This window comes from Lissotriton vulgaris, chromosome 7 (genome assembly GCF_964263255.1).
Source record: "Lissotriton vulgaris chromosome 7, aLisVul1.2, whole genome shotgun sequence".
In the NCBI taxonomy this organism is placed as follows: Eukaryota; Metazoa; Chordata; class Amphibia; order Caudata; family Salamandridae; genus Lissotriton; species Lissotriton vulgaris.
Window position 1 is genome coordinate 1,205,448,079 of NC_141695.1, and position 18,378 is coordinate 1,205,466,456.

Sequence of the window (18,378 nt, forward strand, 5' to 3'; positions counted from 1 at the left end):
TGACTTCTTTTAGTCTCTCATTGCCTCAACTGATGTTTCCATTTGGCCTTGTGAGCGTGGCTAGAATGTTTCTGGTGCCCATTTTCTCATCTTCATCATGACATATTTAGTTTCTCTTTTGCTTTGCAGTCCATTACAAAATGGTTCTCCCTCAACCTTTGCATATCTGTCAAATGGTGGGACATTTATCTTTGTGCGAAAATGAGAATCCACATTGGAAACATAATTTCTTTTTCTTCTGAGACATCACCTTCTGGGCCTCCACTTTCTCTTTCTGCTTACTCTTCATGATCATTGCTGATTCACTCTAGCTTGTTCCAGCTTCCATACCAGCATCCTGTCGAACTGCACATTCCTCATATCTCACAGCCATGAGTACCTTTTCTAGACTGAGGGTCTCTCTCAGCATGCATCATCTGAAGGAATCAGAGAGGCACCCATCCATGACTCTAAGATGCATGACTTCTTCATCATTGAATTCACTGAATTTGCAATGCTTGATGAGTGTATTAATTCTTTCAACAAATGCATCCTTCGTTTCACCAGTTTGCTGTCTTGCCTGATTGAAAATGTATCTTTCATAGTCAACATTCAGCATTGGATTGAACTTGGCTTCCAAAGTTTCTTTGATTTTATGGCACAATATTTCATCAGCTTGTGATATTTTTTTCAACACTTCTTTCACAATATCACCTACAAGGTTCTTTAAGAATCTGATGATCTTTTTGTCTTCTACTTCCTCTATAAAATCTATGAAATTCTTAAGCGTTTCGATCCGTGCAGTCCATCTGGTGCCAATATTCTGCATTTTGCAGCTGCTCCCTATTTGGCGCTCATTTCTGTGACCATTGGAGCACTTCAATTCCTTAAAGACCTTTTGAGTTGCACTCAGTGCCCCAGCTGCCTCTGCAGGGACCAATGGCTTCATAAGCACAACCCCAGACTTTGCGCTTGAATCACCTTGCCAGATTTTGAGGTTGTACTGTTTTTTGTCTGTCTCTGGATTAATATACAGGTGTTTCCAAATCTTGAGGGATTACAGTCAACTCTTTGTCCCGAAGATGGTCTGACGGTTTTATATCCAGTTGCTCCGCACCCCGACCAGGTGCCGTGAGCGTGAGGGGTAGGTTTGCCGCCGACCCAGCGCCCGATCCAAGGTTCAACTGACCTTACAGCGCTGGCCTCACGGGAGTATGCTGCGAGGCTCTGATCCATTTCTTTAGGGGCGCCTAAATAGAGCAGGACCCCCTGGCCCTCTTGTTCGTCGACCCAGAGAGGTTGTATTTGCCTTCTTCAAAGTGAATGAGCATGTGTTATTGTGTAGTACTTTGTTGAGGTCCTGACGAATCGCCGGTTGGCGAGAAACATGTTGACCACTTCAGGGGGTTGAGTTAGCCTGCTGTATATTTATACGGTCTCTAGCTCCCCTCTCACCCCTTTTAACCAGGGAATCAGCCACGTTAATAAAAGTCAGCGTGGACTGATTACCCTTTTTAACTTTTCACCCACACTTACACAGACTACACTTCTTTCATCCTCACATACACCCACCGTCGGCTAGGAACAAAAGAACCCCGCCAAAAGAGTGCCTCCTGGTGCTCCGACAGACATTGCAGCGCCGGTCTGTCGAGGGGCAGTGAGCCGATGATGACACTGGACACCCTCCAGTTAGGGTGTGTTTCACACCTAATACTCTGGGTGTGTGAGGCTCTCTAAGTTCCGACAAGGGACCCCTTCCAGTCACCTACCTTTTGATACCTACCTTTCCCCTCCCTCCCTTCCTTTTTTTGCCACTCCTTCCCTGGGGAACTTTGTACTTTACTGTTTGCTTTGGTTTTATATCCTACACAGACCGAAACATCGACTAAAGCATCTTACTCTCCAGAACATTGATTGTTTTAATTGCTTTGAGAAGATGTTACTCATAGTTTTGTAAATAGGTGACATTTGATGAAACCTTGCAAACTATGTGCTGTTGCTTTTTAAATTTATCCCTGAAAACTGTTTTACAAACATAACATTTTGTGAATACCATACTTGCCCCGTGTATGATATTGTTTGAACTGTTACACTTAATATGCTCAGGCAGTTGACCAGGGAGATCACTGACATTGAATGGGAGCTGCTCTGCCTTGAGGGGGAGGTGCAGCTGACCTTATTCAGGAGTCTGACTGGGTGGGGCGCGCTCTACGCTAGCAGACCTCTTGAAACAATTGCGCTGTCTCAGCTATGCAGCACACACTGTCAGGACACACTCTGACTCTGATAAGGACGGCGCCCTGCTGGCCTGGCAGATCCGCCAAGAGAAGCCACATCACCTCATACTCTCCATTGCCTTGAGATAGGTAATCAAATACACACCCAGAAGGACATTCACAAGGCATTCAACCACTACCACAACTCTCAATACAGGTCGGCAACACAGACAGACCATGCCTCCTTCCTGGCTCCAGCCACACTTTCCAACGTCACCCTAGAACACCGGGAGGAACTCAGTGGTGAAATAACCTTGCATGAAGTTAAGTGCGGCCATCCGCATACTCGCTTCAGGCGAGTCTCCCAGTTCTGACGGCCTGCCATCTGCGTTTTATAAAACAAGTGCCCCACAACTGAGGTTCCGTGACAATTATAAGTGGTGTTTTCGACCCGCACGAATATGGTCGAGTCTGGTATCTATGAACCGCAAATGACGAGTTTGGTAAGTGTGCGCAGTTTCGCTGTGCTAACTTAAACCGTTCGTTTGTTATGTGGGTTGTTCATCTGTACCCACGGGTTCCATCTTAGATACGGCATCCATTTTGTCTCTTGCCCTCAAGTAGCCAGCGAACGGATGCTGTCCGCTTCGTGACCCTGGGACTCTCAAGATATTTGCGGAAAACACATGTTCTTTATAAGTGTCTTTATGACGAGGGGGATGATACTGTAAGGCAGATGGCGCCGCTCGAGGCTCATCTTGCCGCACGGACTTATTGTCTCAGCCGTGCATCTCATTAGGCACGTCCCTTTGATGCCTGTATCTCATGTTTCCCGATACCTCCCCTTTTACACCCCTTCCGATTTCCCCACTGTCTCCGTCTTCCTCTGCACCTGTCTTTGTTCCTATTTCGATCTGTTTTACTGCCGATTGGAATGCGCTAATGTTGGGAAGATGGGTTTTTACAGTTGGGAACCGCCAAATGTTTCCGCACTTATGTTCCGGACGTTGTGTGTATCAAAGTGACCAAAGCGACCCCTCTGGGGGATAATTATGGGAACCGGGTTGTAAACCTTTGTGTGTCATGTTGTCCTATGGGTAAATTCTGTATAAAAGGAGCGATCCACAGAACCAATTTGAAGCAGTCTCCCCAAGTTGCACGTGTTGTACTTGTCGTGACTTCTGTGTTCCCTGCAGTAAATAAAGCTTGAATCTTTGACGCCGAAGGAAGTGTCCCGTGTCTCTGTCATTCGTACGCCGGAACAGGTAACCCACGAAGGTTTCAGGTGTTGTCCCCTGGCACCGCTGGGTCTTAAAGAGCCCAGTCCTTCAGTTGGCGCCCAACGTGGGGCTGCATCAGTGGTACCGGTCCAAGCCCGACGATCGTGAGGAACTTCGTGTGAAATCTCCGAGGGAAAGTGCACTCCGCTTCATCGATCCTGTTGTCGAAATAAGTGGCCCGAAGACTTTTCCCGCGAAGATTCCCGCCTCCTGACGGCTGCGACGGACTGCTGCCCTGACTGTAGACCTGTTTTGGCGCCTGGCGTAGACCTTGGTATAGCGAGACGATTGACGGGCCTTCCTGGTGACGCCATCGATCTTTGAGTTAAGTATTTGTGGGTCGCTCCCAGAGTCCTTAGTTGTTGACACTTTAGCGGGTGTTTTTGTTATTAACGCTGTGTGAGTGTTTTTGTCGGTGACACTTTGCTAGCGTACTTTGTTGTGTTATTTGACGACTGCAGCCGCCAAAAACCGAGGGTTTTGTCCTTTGCTGGGACTTGGTAAATCCCGTAACCCTTGAAGTTTGTGAAACTCGGCTAGTGTGCAAGATGCCCGGTCGCAGTACTTTGTTTAGTTGTTTCAGACCTTGTGGTACGGATTCCCGACTGGAGGACTCGTGTCCGATACCTCCGGTTGGAACCCCGACTTATGAACTGTACAGTAAACATGGGCTAGGCCCGATTACTTTTAATGAATACTGGATCAAATATACAAAGAAAGATGGTGACCTTCGTTGGCCACCACATGGTAGCTTCGAGGCCCCGATCTTAGATAATCTAGAGGTTAAATTGTTTGCGAAAAAGTCAAGGCCGGCCATGTTTGATGCCTTTCGGTTGTGGCGCAAAGAAGCCCGACAGAAAGAAATCAGACAGACTAAGCGAAATCAGAGAGATAGTGCTGGTACCATTGTAAAGAAAGCAGAGCAGTTTCAGCATGATAAGGAGATTAGGGAAAAAGAAGTGTTTGACAGATTACAGCGTATGACTATAGATAAATGCTATCCTGCTTTGCCTACGGAGTCGGAAAAGAAGGATGAGCCAGTTGAGGATCCCTTAATGTCCTATCTTATGAAGTCGCCACCTCCGTACGTACAGGGTACCACAGCCCCTGTGATTCCCCCTGTACCTGTTCCTGCACCTATTCTTCCTCCGCCTGTTCCTCAACCTGCACCCGTTTTTCCGACTGTTCCTGCTTCTTTGTCTGTTGCTATCCCTACTGCTCCTCCGCTTCCACATACTCCTGCTCATGCTACTGCTCCTGCTCTGTTAACTCCTGCTGTTGCTTCTGTTTCTACTCCTTCGCTTGTTAGTCCTGTGTCCTATACTTCTCCCTCTACTCGTAGTCGTAATTCTCCTCTTGCGGCTAGCTTCTTTCATTCGCTCGGACCTGTTCTTGGGTCCGCTGGTTCAGATGGTCCTCAGAGACGTAGTCAGCTTCCAGGTAATAGGGAACGTGCTTCGCTATATAATATGGCGATGGGTTGGATGACGCACCCCCTTAGAAATCCACCCCGTATTGTACTCGACACGTTTTGTCAGTTCAATATACCAACCCAGAGATTTGTATTCGAGGAAATGTGCAAGGTCCTTCGTGATCAGATATCGGCCGACGCACCTGACGAGGTGCTGACCGCGTTGTCTGATTTACAGCTTCAGTTTTCGGCTGGACTGATAGTGGATACCAACGTTCGACGAGCCGTTGAACGGTTGCTATCTTTTCGTCCCACTCCTATACCTCAAGCCTTGTTTGTTGAGGATATTGAAAGACAGCCAGACGAGTCTGGTCAGTTTCCTATGCGAGAAGTTCCACCAGTGTGGATGCCAGGTAATCCTGCAGCAAACCCCCCGATTTTGCCTTTCTTCCAAAGAGTATGGATACATCTCCCATGGAAACGCTCGGAAGTATTGCAGGTGAAGCAATCTTTGCCTGACCCACGCAAGAATCCTACAGGGTATTACAAAGAATTATCGCAGCTCGTAGATGCTACGGTAATGAATCTTGCCGATATTGATATGTTGTTCGGCAATGTCGTACCGCAACCGGTATGGGCTAAGATTCGTCATGAAAACCATCCGAATGAATTAGGTGGTGCTTGGGCTGCCATTGTAGCGGCAGATGCCGGACAAACGGCTGCTGCAAAACCCGACCAGCTGATTGTTGACCTTCCTCAAAGAATTATAACATTAATGAAAACTCTTATGCCAGCTATGAGGGTGAACTGGGACAAATTGTCAGCTTGTAAGCAAAAGAAGGACGAGAGTGTTTCCGACTTCTTTACGAGGTTTGAGGAGTCATTCATTGATCATAGTGGTCAGGATATGGGCACTGAGGGTGGTCAAAGGTTGTTCGTAGATAAATTCGTTTCGAACTTATTGCCGGATTTGAGCAATAAATTGAAGAATTCAGAAAGTGCATGGGCCGTTTCTACTTCAGCTCAGATATTGGCCACGGCACAATATTATGAGAACAGAGAGAAAGAAGAGAACGACCGTGTTGATAAAAAAACGAAAGACCTTAAAACTAAAGTGTTGCTTCAGCAAGCGTATCCTCCACGTTCTAATCAGACTACTTCGCAACAAAGTCGATCGCAGCCGCAATCGAACCGATCACAATCTCGCAATGACTCTTCCTCCCAAAGATCCTCGTTAGGGTACAATCAATGTGCTTATTGTAGACAGGAGGGACATATCAAATTCAATTGTCCTGTTCTAAATGAACGTAATAGTAGTAATCCATCTAGGGGAGGTCGTGGTGGTTCGCAGCAGGCTCCACGTGGCAGAGGTCGTGGTGCTCAGAATGATCGCTCGGATAATTCATCCAACTCCGATAATTGTTTTGATCAACGTGGGTCGTCGCAAGGACGATCTGCGCAATACAATGTAGACGATTATTACGTCGATCAGGGAACTGACGACAGTAATTACTAGGACAGCCAAAGACAAGGAGAGGGAGTGGTATCAGTTCCGGTTGATCAGAGAGGGCCTTACGTCGCAGTTGCTACATCGGGCGTCGTTGAGCCTTTTCTGTTGGACACTGGTGCAGCGAAAAGTTCCATAAAGCATTCGAAACTCCCTGGCGCACCTTTGTCTGGCTTAACAAATGTTTCCGTTGGATTCTCTGGCGCCCCCGTTAGCAATCCAGTTTCGCGCCCTTTGCCCCTTAAAATTGGGCCTCGTGAGCTCGAAGCTCCGTTGATCTTAACCACGGGTTGTGGTGAAAATCTTTTGGGCCTGGATTTGCTTAAACGTTTGTATGCAACTCTGTATTGTTCTCCTGCGGGTGTAAAGCTTACGTTGGGAGAGAGAGTTGTCTCTCCTATGTACTTGTCTCTCGATAAACTTCCACCGGAATTGAGTTCTCTTCCTGCGTCTTTGTGGGCAACAGGTCCCAATGATGTGGGCCTGCTTGATATTTCACCATATGTTGTTCAGTTGAAATCTAATGTGCGGTTGCCACGTATTCCCCAGTATCGTATTTCTCTTGACGGTGAACGAGCGCTGTTAGCGATCATCTATGATTTGATCAAGAAAGACGTTATTGAGGAAACACGGGGAAATGTGTGCAACAGCCCTGTACTACCCATTCTAAAACGTACTGATCCTTCGAAACCACCTGTTTATCGTTTTGTTATCGATTTACGGGAGGTGAATAAAATTGTGATTCCTCAGTTCCCTGTTGTGCCTGACATCACGGCGCTACTGACTCTGATTCCAGCTTCTGCATCGTGGTTTTCGGTGATTGACTTGAAGAATGCGTTCTTCAGCATCCCGATTGCAGAAGAGAGTAGAGACCTTTTCGGTTTCTCCCTTGGTGGACGCAGCTTCCGGTTTAAACGCGCTCCTCAGGGCTACTGTGAAAGTCCATCGATTTACAGTCAAGCCTTGAAGGGTCAACTGGATGCGTTCACGCTGCCGGTTGGTGCGGCCTTAATCCAATACGTCGATGACCTATTGGTAGCTGCCGATACTCAGGACATTTGCAAAATTGCTACAGTATCGCTGCTGCAACATCTCTGTGAGTTAAATCACAAGGTGTCGTCTTCTAAACTCCAATATTGTTGTCAAGAAGTAACCTATTTAGGTCACTTATTGTCAAAGGAGGGAAGGAGGTTGACCCCAGAGAGAATTGCGGCGATTGCGCGAATGGCTGTGCCAACAACCCAAAGAGATGTGCGTGCCTTTTTAGGTATTACGTCATACTGCAGGCAGTGGATTCCTATTTTTTCATTGCTAGCGAAACCATTAGTGGCTCTTACGTGCAAGGATGTTTCGACTCCTTTACCATGGACGGAAGAATGTCAGAAAAGTTTTTCTGAATTACGTGATTCATTGTGTTCGGCTCCTGTGTTAGGTACTCCTGACTATAGCAAGCCGTTCACATTATATGTTCACGAGAGGGAAGGTTGTGCGTTGAGTGTTTTAACGCAACCTTTTGGTGGTAAGCAACGTCCATGTGCATATTTTTCCTCGACTTTGGACCCGGTAGCTAGAGCGTTGCCGAGTTGTTTGCGAGCGACGGCGGCAGCCGCGGTCTCCATCCGGCAATCAGCAGGATTGGTCATGGATAATATGCTTACGGTGATGGTTCCGCATGCAGTCGATACTCTTTTAAATCGTACGAAAACTCAGCACTTGACGAGTGCGAGGTTGTCTGGGTACGAGTTGACGCTGTTGGCAAGCCACATTCGAATAAAACGTTGTAATGTTCTGAACCCGGCAACTTTGTTACCAATTAGCTCAGAGTCAGATGAAATAACAGAACACGATTGTTATTTGAGGACAGAGGAGGAAACAAAAGGTCGAGTGGACCTTAAAAACACCCCATTGGAAGACCCAGACGGTACACTGTATGTGGATGGTTCATGTTTCAAGTTGCCGAATGGCGATGTGACTACCGCATATGCTGTTGTAACGTTGAATACTGTTGTTGAGACTGCGAGATTAAATCAGAATTCTGCCCAAGCTGCAGAGCTGATCGCTCTTACTAGAGCATGTGTGTTAGCAAAAGGGAAACGTGTGAATGTGTTTACCGATAGCCAATATGCTTTTGGCGTCGCACATAGTTTTGGACGGTTGTGGAGAGAGAGAGGTTTTCTAACATCGCATGGTACGAAGATTCAGCATGGCCAGCTTGTGAATGATCTTTTGGATGCGCTTACGTTGCCTAAACAAGTGGCAATTGTTAAATGTAGTGCGCATCGTAAGGTGACGGATGATGTTGGTCGTGGTAATGCTTTTGCGGATGAGACTGCTAAGGAGACTGCCCGGAACCTTAGCACACGAATGTATGTGACGAGCTCGGTTAGGTGGCCTACAGAATCAAGTATGTGTGAGGACACTATCGAGAGTGTGAAAGCAATTCAGAATGAGGCCACCGAGACTGAAAAGACGAAGTGGAAAGAAAGTACGGGAAAGTTGGATACGAATGGTTGTTGGATTGATTTGTCTGATCAGAAAAGATGGATGTTACCGGATGCGTATGTGCTGGCCGTTGTGACTATGGCGCATGGGGTAGCACATATTAGTGCGAAAGGTATTTGTAAATTACTGTCTCCTGTGTGGAAGAATGATGGTATTACAAAATGTGCTGAACGCTTGGTTAAGAATTGCATGGTGTGTATGTTGTACAATCCTGGTAAGGGAACCCCAACTCCTCCTGGCAGTTTTGCTCCCCCTTCATGTCCCTTTGAAGTGATCCAATTGGACTTCATCCATATGGAGCGATGCAATAACCTGAAATACGTCTTAGTTGTGGTTTGCGCATTCTCCCGATGGATCGAGGCTTATCCTCTCAAAGACAATACTGCCTTGTCTACTGCGAAAATCCTACTGAAGGAATATTTTCCTCGGTATGGAATGCCTAGAGTCGTGTGGTCAGATAACGGAAGTGAGTTTGTGGGTAGTGTGATGAAGAGTGTGTGTAAGGGCCTTGGAATTAATCAGAAATTCCATAGCGCCAATCATCCCCAGTCAGCTGGTTTGGTTGAAGGGTATAACGGCACCCTTAAACTAAAACTAGCAAAGATTCAGGCTACGACTGGTCTCTCGTGGCCTGACGCTTTACCCTTAGCATTACTGTCAACAAGGGCAACTGTACACTCCCGAGTAGGGCTCAGTCCCTATGAAATAGTGTTCGGTCGTCCTGCTAATGTTTGGGGGGTCCCTAGACCGGGTATTTTCTGTGATCTTGAGTATCCAATGTTGATCGATTATCTTCATGACTTGACTGCTAAACTGAGGTTAATTCACCAACAGGTTCACGAAGCATTGCCGACGCAGACGGAGGGTCCAGGCCACCAGCTCCAGCCCGGAGATTGGGTGGTGACGCGCAACTTTTCGCGCAAGACCAACTTGGACCCGAGGTTCACTGGACCCTACCAGGTCCTCCTTGCCACGAGAACTGCAGTTCGTCTTGAGGGGCGGAAGAATTGGGTGCACGCCACCCACACGAAGAAAGTCCCTATCCCGTTGCCAGCAGACTCGTGGGTAAGGAAAGGCATTGCATCAACTGAAACCGAAGGATTGCCGGCGTTTGTACCTTTCAGTGACGCACAACCTATCGGAGAATCCTCAGCGCAGCAGAAAGACATTGTTGAACATTTGACAGCAAAAGACTCAAGACCAGAACATTCAGCTGATCAACAGGACGTTGTCCCTTCAACCGATCCTTTGTTTGACGAACAGACACGTCCTGGGAAAACCCGATACTTTTTGCGATCTAGCACCAGAGACTAATAAAAGATCCTGTTCTGTCCCCTGACAATTGCATTATCCCGTTTTCCACGATCAGTTTGAACACTCGTATTACTGTAATTATTTTGTATATATATTCATTGAGTTTCGTTCCTCATATTTTTGCTTCCACAGCTAAGAAACATTGGTTTCACGTATATATATGTGAAATAAAGACCGTAGGGCCGCGCGCGTACTTCCTTCTGGTTAGTAGGTCTTGACGCTAGGTTAAAGACCGTCGGTTCCTGGGAACTCCTAGGGATTGACTACCGCTACACAGAACGAAGTGCGTCAAGAAACGTTGCGGACGGTCGTAGGGAATGACATTTTCGAAGCTGACGGACTTGGAAGGAGCTCAAGAGCAAAGATTCAAGCTGCGGCAACTCAGTCGTACCAAATGCTTTAAATTCCAAATATTTGTATTGTTTTTGACTGTTTCTGCATTACTGGCGGGTGGGGTGTATTACACGATGTTTTACTTCTTACCTTCTGTTACACCCACTCCTACCCCTGACCCTAAACTTACCTCCACTGCATCTCCTCATTCTTTTCATATCTTACCTGAACATGAGCAGGCTAGACGTGCAGAATTCCGCAACAATTCCTTTATTCAGCTCCTTCACCAGCATCAGTTAGTGGTTAACACTACTAATTGTTGGGTGTGTGGGTTGATGCCACATACTACGGATAAGGGAATTCCATATCTGGTGTTACCGTATAGTTCCCAAGGGTCTGCTCGAGCATTTCAAACAATGTTTCGAAGCGCACTGGGTTTCCACCCCATTCGAGAACCACGTTCCCCCTACTCGGGTCCTACCTCGTACCAAAAACCTTTGTCTATAGCAATAGAGGATTTAGATAGCGATATCTATGATCCCTCGCTGATTCCTGAAGAAGAGGTACAAGCCTATAGGGTCCTAAGTAGAGGCGAATATAGTGTGTTCACTGGTGAAAAACAGCTTAAAAGCTCGCCTCCGATATGGGTCGTACCCCACATTGGTAATTTTTGTCTAATAGGTCGTGGCCGAAGATCGAAAGCCCGACTTGGAGAGAGTGCTTGCACTGAAAATTACATTCTGCCGATGGTCTCGTCCCCTGTGTTTTTTGGCTGCCAAGGGTACATACTTTATCCGTGCGTATGCATGGTTGCCCTCTGACTTCATGGGCTCATGTTTTATCGCAAACTTGTTGCCTCCGACGTTTACTGTAGATGCAGATTATCACAAGACTAGAGTTGTGAGAGGCGTAATTAGCGAAGAGGATACTGCCGGTCAAGAGGCAGGAGACTTTTTCAAGGGTTTCCTCCCGTTTTGGGGACCTATGGTTAATAGTAGGAACCTGAGACAGTTGACTCGAGTGGTAGAATCGACAGCTAATATTACTGCCAGTGCCCTTGGTAATATCACCACTGAACTTCAGGCGGATAGGCTTATGACGTTACAAAACCGTATGGTTTTGGATGTCATCTTAGCAGATCGAGGTGGGGTATGTAAGGTGATCCATTCGAGCTGCTGCATTTTCATTCCAGATAACGCTCCAACTGTCTATCAAGCCATCTCGAGGTTGCATAAGATCTCCGAATCCATACACGTGGATGTAGGGGATTGGACGCTACTTGGGTGGTTTTGGGGCCTGATGTCGACTTGGGGTTGGAAGATTCTGACGATCATCGGAGTCGTTGTGGCGTTCCTGTTCACGTGTTGCCTTTGTGTGCAGTGCGGTCCTGCCTTATGTGGCCTCTGTGCTACAACGTGTATGAGACAGCCACCTGTTGCCAAGGGGACTCGGTCGGACAGAGCTATGCTACAACAACATCTCAATGGTCTGATGAATATCGAATATGATTCTGACTAGTGCTTGCCTACATGAGGGCAAAAGGAGCGTCTGAGGTTCCGTGACAATTATAAGTGGTGTTTTCGACCCGCACGAATATGGTCGAGTCTGGTATCTATGAACCGCAAATGACGAGTTTGGTAAGTGTGCGCAGTTTCGCTGTGCTAACTTAAACCGTTCGTTTGTTATGTGGGTTGTTCATCTGTACCCACGGGTTCCATCTTAGATACGGCATCCATTTTGTCTCTTGCCCTCAAGTAGCCAGCGAACGGATGCTGTCCGCTTCGTGACCCTGGGACTCTCAAGATATTTGCGGAAAACACATGTTCTTTATAAGTGTCTTTATGACGAGGGGGATGATACTGTAAGGCAGATGGCGCCGCTCGAGGCTCATCTTGCCGCACGGACTTATTGTCTCAGCCGTGCATCTCATTAGGCACGTCCCTTTGATGCCTGTATCTCATGTTTCCCGATACCTCCCCTTTTACACCCCTTCCGATTTCCCCACTGTCTCCGTCTTCCTCTGCACCTGTCTTTGTTCCTATTTCGATCTGTTTTACTGCCGATTGGAATGCGCTAATGTTGGGAAGATGGGTTTTTACAGTTGGGAACCGCCAAATGTTTCCGCACTTATGTTCCGGACGTTGTGTGTATCAAAGTGACCAAAGCGACCCCTCTGGGGGATAATTATGGGAACCGGGTTGTAAACCTTTGTGTGTCATGTTGTCCTATGGGTAAATTCTGTATAAAAGGAGCGATCCACAGAACCAATTTGAAGCAGTCTCCCCAAGTTGCACGTGTTGTACTTGTCGTGACTTCTGTGTTCCCTGCAGTAAATAAAGCTTGAATCTTTGACGCCGAAGGAAGTGTCCCGTGTCTCTGTCATTCGTACGCCGGAACAGGTAACCCACGAAGGTTTCAGGTGTTGTCCCCTGGCACCGCTGGGTCTTAAAGAGCCCAGTCCTTCACAACTGGCCCCTCAACTGAAGACAATCTATGATACCGCACTGTAAAGCGCACATCATTGCCCCTACTATGTGATAGGCTCTACTGGTATTGCTCAATAAGTCCTGTAGAGCCCCCGGAGAACATAGTCTTTACATACTATTGGCCCTACTTTACACTGATTATAAAATACTGGAAAAAATATTGGCAGACAAACTGTCCCTGTTGGTCCCCCAACTAGTACACCCAGACCAGAATCGGTTTCTGCCCACCGGAAACCCCTCCCCTAACCTGCGGCAATTCTTCAGGGATCTTGAATATCTTGAATATGCCCCGTCACTGTGGCCTTGGTTGGGGTGCCTGGTACTTAACTTACAGCAGGACTTCGACTTCCTAGAGTGGCCCTATCTGTTTAAGTGCTCACCTCCTATGCCCAAGGGTCCCTGTGGCATGGTGGAGAAGGAGACAGGGAGCGTTTTGCTGAACACTACTTTACTTCTTAGTTTAGGGTTTAAAAGTTCTTTTCTGAGTAAATCGTAAGCTTCCTTTCCAAGGGTGAAGTCTTCGCTCTCTTACACCAAAGAACCTTATCCCAGGGTTTCAGGATGCCGGGGACTGAAGGCTGCTTCTGTCAGGTAGACGCCGCACAGCCGGGTAAAATAAAGAAAAAAGAAACAAAGCTTGGTAAGGGGAACGTCTCCGGGGTTTAGATCATGAAGGGAAAGGGAGTGAGAACTAGGCCCCCGACCACCACCAGTGATTTTTCTACTCCTTTCTTCGAGTTGTTACGCATTGTGTTGCTTAGCCTCTGTTTAACGAACTCAGCTTCTGAGCGTTCGCAGAGCCGCCAGCCCTCTACTCCCAGCCTCCCCTTGCCCCACACAGCCTCCAGTTGTCCCTGTACCTTCTGAAGCCACAACCCTCCTGGGCCGTGGCAGGATTCAGCGCGTTGCTGGAGAAGGTCCGGCTCCCTCTTTTCTTCGTCTCCATCTGGTGGTATCTCAGCGTGCTGTCCTTCCGCTTCGGCCTCCACGACAGGGTCACTCCCCAATTCCGTGAGTCCTGGGCCAACAAAGAAGGTCTGGACATTGTGGTCTTTTCCACACGCTGCAGTTGCTTCTTTCCCTAGGCTCCGACGCGAACACGCCATTCCTGGAGTCACTTCCTCTTTGAAGGGGAGGAGGTCAAGTGACCAAGTCACATGATCGGCGTGAGAGGCCGGTTGCCAAGGGAAGTTAAAGGGACAGTGTTCTTCATCAGTGGGAGCCGGGACCTGAAAATAGAGAAGGGGATAGGGGGAGAGATAAGGAGGCAATTGTTCATGCAACTTGTCCGAGGAGGAGGCATTGTCCGTGGGCAGCTCCTCGCCACACACTCCCAACCCAGCATGTTTCCGATCGGGATACAGGGAGATACAGAAGAGGAAGTACGCGTTCCCGTTCTCTGAACCCTTGCGATGGCGAACCTCAAAGGAAAAGGGCTGTAGGGCAAGAAACCAACGCAGGACATGCAGGTTATTACCTTTGTTCTGGCTCATCGAAAGGAGCGGGGCGTGATCAGTGTATAAGATGAAATGAGAACCCTCAAGTTAATTCCGTAACTTGTCAACCGCCCACTTGATGGCAAGACACTCCTTTTCTATGATGGGGTACCCCTGTTCCCTGGGAAACAACTTGCGACTTGAAAAAAAGGATGGGATGCTCAAGACCGTCAGGAGCCACTTGTGATAGAACTGCCCCCAACCCACTCTCAGAAGCATCGGTTTGTAACAGAAAGGGTTTAGAAAAGTCAGGAGACCATAGGGTGGGACTAGAAGTGATGGCTATTTTTAGCTCAAGGAATGCTTGCAAGGACTCAGGAGGGGGATGAAGGAGGTCCCTAGCTTTTACGTCTATGAGCGGCTCAATGGCCCTCTGGGTAGAAGGGAACACCGGACATGCACAGGAAATGTTTTTATGGGTCTGTATTTGTTTGTGAGTCAACCGCTTTTGGGTTTTCCGTGGAGTTAATCCCATAAGACCGAGATACCGAGTAAATAAAACAAAAGGAGTTTCCAAAAGTGACCAAAGTCCCAAAAAAAACACAAAAGAGACGGGAGCACTATTGAGTCTCTTATTTCTTCTTTTAACCCCTTTTTCTGTCCTCTCAGCGTCCTACAAAAACAGAGTCAGGGGCGTTGTGGCTTCTCTTCACCCAGGCGCTCCAAAAAGGGAAAAGAAATACAATATACTGGGATTAGTCTCAGGGCCTCTATATGTCTACGATGTGCTACCACCACCAGAAGGTTGTGAAAGGGGAGGGGAGTGCTAAAATGAGGGGATCTCTCCGATCAGGCTTCTTAGATGTCACACGTGCCCTGGTTCCCCGTGCTCCCCAACCACCCCCACCAGAATGAACCCGTCAAAGTTACTCACGTTGTGCCATGACCTGGGATCAGGGACGTGGCGTTGGGACCCTCGGCATCGTTTCCTTTCTCTGGGCCGCAGGGCTTTTCCACAGGGTACGATACTCCGAGGGTCTTGGCTCCTCTGTTCCTCTCTTCTCCACGTCCTTCCTCCGCCTCGATTCGCTCTCCACTCTTCTTTGCCGCCTCCATCTCCCTCTCTGTCTTCCCGCTCCTCTCGCCACCGCCAACCACGCCTTCTTCTACGTATCTCTCCGATGACGTCAGGCGTGCCCCCGGGATCCTTCCCACCGACACTAGACTGCTGGGCTCTCCCGGCGTACACAGTACGTCCTGACCCATTCTGCTCCACTTCCGGTCTGCTGACTCGTCGTCCTCCTCACAACGTCCTTCCGTAAAAGGTCAGTAAGTGGTGTGGCCATTTCAGAAAACTGGGGTATGAACCAGCGATAATACCCGAGCAGGCCCAGAAAAGCCCTAACTTCCTTCTTTGTGACAGGGAAAGGAGCTTAGGATATCGCTCTGACCTTGTCTGCTTGCGGTTCGATGTGACAGTTTCCTAGAAGGAATCCCAGATATTTCACCTTCTGGTAACCTGCTTTAGATTTTTTTGCATTGACATGTAGACCCGCTGACTGGAGGGCCTGAAAGACTAGACGGCAATGTGGGGCTATAGATGACTATATTGTCTAGATATGCCGAGGAGTAGGCTTGATGGTCTGCCAACACTCGGTTCAGGAGACGTTGAAATGTGGCAGGTGCCGGGTGCAATCCAAAAGCCAGGACGGTGAATTTGAACAAGCCAGAGGGTGTTGAGAAGGCTGTCTTTTCCTGGTCTTGTGGTTTCAGAGACACCTGCCAATACCCCTTAGTAAGGTCAAGAGTTGTGATATACTGTGCCTCCCCGAGTTTTTCTATCAACTCATCCACACGTGGAAGGGGGTATGAATCACACTTGGAGATCGCGTTGATGGCTCTAAAATCTATGAAAAACCGGACGGACCCGTCTGGCTTTAGTACCAGTACAATTGGTGAAGACCATTCGCTCTGTGATGGGAGTATTACACGCAGGGCAAGAATGCTTTTTACTTCTTGTTCTATGGCCTCTCGTCTAGCAGCAGGGATGCGGTAAGGTTTTTGTTTGACTATCTTTCCAGGTTGAGTAGGGATGGAATGTTGTGCTAAGGAAGTCCGGCCTGGTAGGTCAGAGAATAGGGAAGCAAACGGGCTTAGTGTGTCTTGTAGTGCTTTCTTTTTTTTTGTTCAAGGTACAACTCCTGATTGACTGGTAGCTGGTTTAGTGTTCTGCCGGTGTCAGATATAGGATTCACCAAGTGAAGATCCCTGGGCAGAGGACCCAACCATTTCTTTAAGAGATTGATATGGTATAGCTGTGTTCATTTGGGAGTGATCTGGTAGGATGTCAATCCCACCTTTTTTATAATCCGATAGGGACCCTGTCCTTACCTTTGTGATGCCAGAAGGCATGAGGACCAATACCCAGTCCCCTTCCTTCAGGTGGCGCCACTTTTTCCTATGGTTATAAAACATTTGTTGCTTGATCTGGGCCTTCTCTAGATTCACATCTGAGAAATCCCTTAGTTTTTGTATTCAATTACGAAGTCCTTGAGTGTACTCTAAAAAGGACTTGGTCTCCTCCTCTTTTTCCTGTTTCCAGTATTCTTTAGTGATCTCTAGTGGACTTCGGGGTTCTCATCCATAGAGAAGTTGGAAAGGGATTGAGTCTGGCTTTTGATCACGTACAACGCTAAAGGAAGGAGCATATCCCATTCTTTCCCCTCTATGCTCAACAATTTCTACAAAGTCAGTTTCAGGGTAGATTGTACCGTTCACAAAGACCGTCTGTCTGGGGATGATATACTGTTGTTTTTATGTGTGAAATGTCAAGGGACTTGCATACCTGCGCCATTATCTTGAAGACAAAGGGGTCCCCTCATCCGTGAGTATTTCAAGAGGAAAGCCAAACCTGGAAAACAGTTCCAGAAGCCGGTCCCTGATATTCTGACTGGTAGGGGTATGCGAGGGAAAGGCCTCGGGGTATCATGTGGTGTAGTCAACGGACAACAAGGCGTAGAGATGGCCCTTCATGGTTTGAGGAAGCGGACCGATGAGGTCCATGCCTATCCTCTCAAAGGGGGTTCCGATAATTGGGAGAGGTTGCTAGGGCACGGGAGGTGGTTTGTATGGATTCCTCTTTTGGCATATTTCACACTCTTGGCAAAATTTAGTGACGTGTGCAAATATCCCTGGCCTAAAGAAATATCTAAAATTTTGTCCATTGTTTTCTGTGTTTCCCTGTGTCCTGCCGTTAAGTGTGAATGTGCAAAGAAAAGGACTTGTTCGCGGAAAGACTAGGTAACTATGAGTTGGGGTGGGTTGCCTTCCTTTGCTACTCTATAGAGTAGCTCATTATGTACCTGAAAAGATGGGTACACAGGTTTCTGATTTGGAAGGGATCGTCTGGCATAATCCCAGGCGGTTTGAAAAGAGGGGTCATTCAGCTGGTTATACCGAAAGCTCTTGTCTGAAAGCTAGGGTGCTTGGGTAAGGAAGGAAGCAGTGTCGTGTTTTGTTCGTTAGTCTATAGAGAGTTCCTTAGAAGTGCCAAAAAAGATGCGTTGTCTTGGCCCAGGATCATTTCTTCGGGGAGCAAAGGGAGAACCCCAAACTTGGCTTCTAACATGACCCCACTAGAAAGGGATACTGGTCAGACCCGCCAGGATATCGCGATTTCGCGATTTGCCGCGAAATCGGCACTTTTGAAAAAATGCCGCGATTTTTGCAAAAGTGCCCGCGAAATCGGCACTTTTGTAGAAATCGCGGCATTTTGACAAAAGCCGCTATATCCTGGGGGGTCTGACTATCTGCACCCTGTGCCTGATACCACTCCCCCTCCACCACTGGGCCTGAGGCCCAGGATATAAATAAAAAGGTGTAAATAAAAAGGTGGCACTTGTTACATCTGTCTG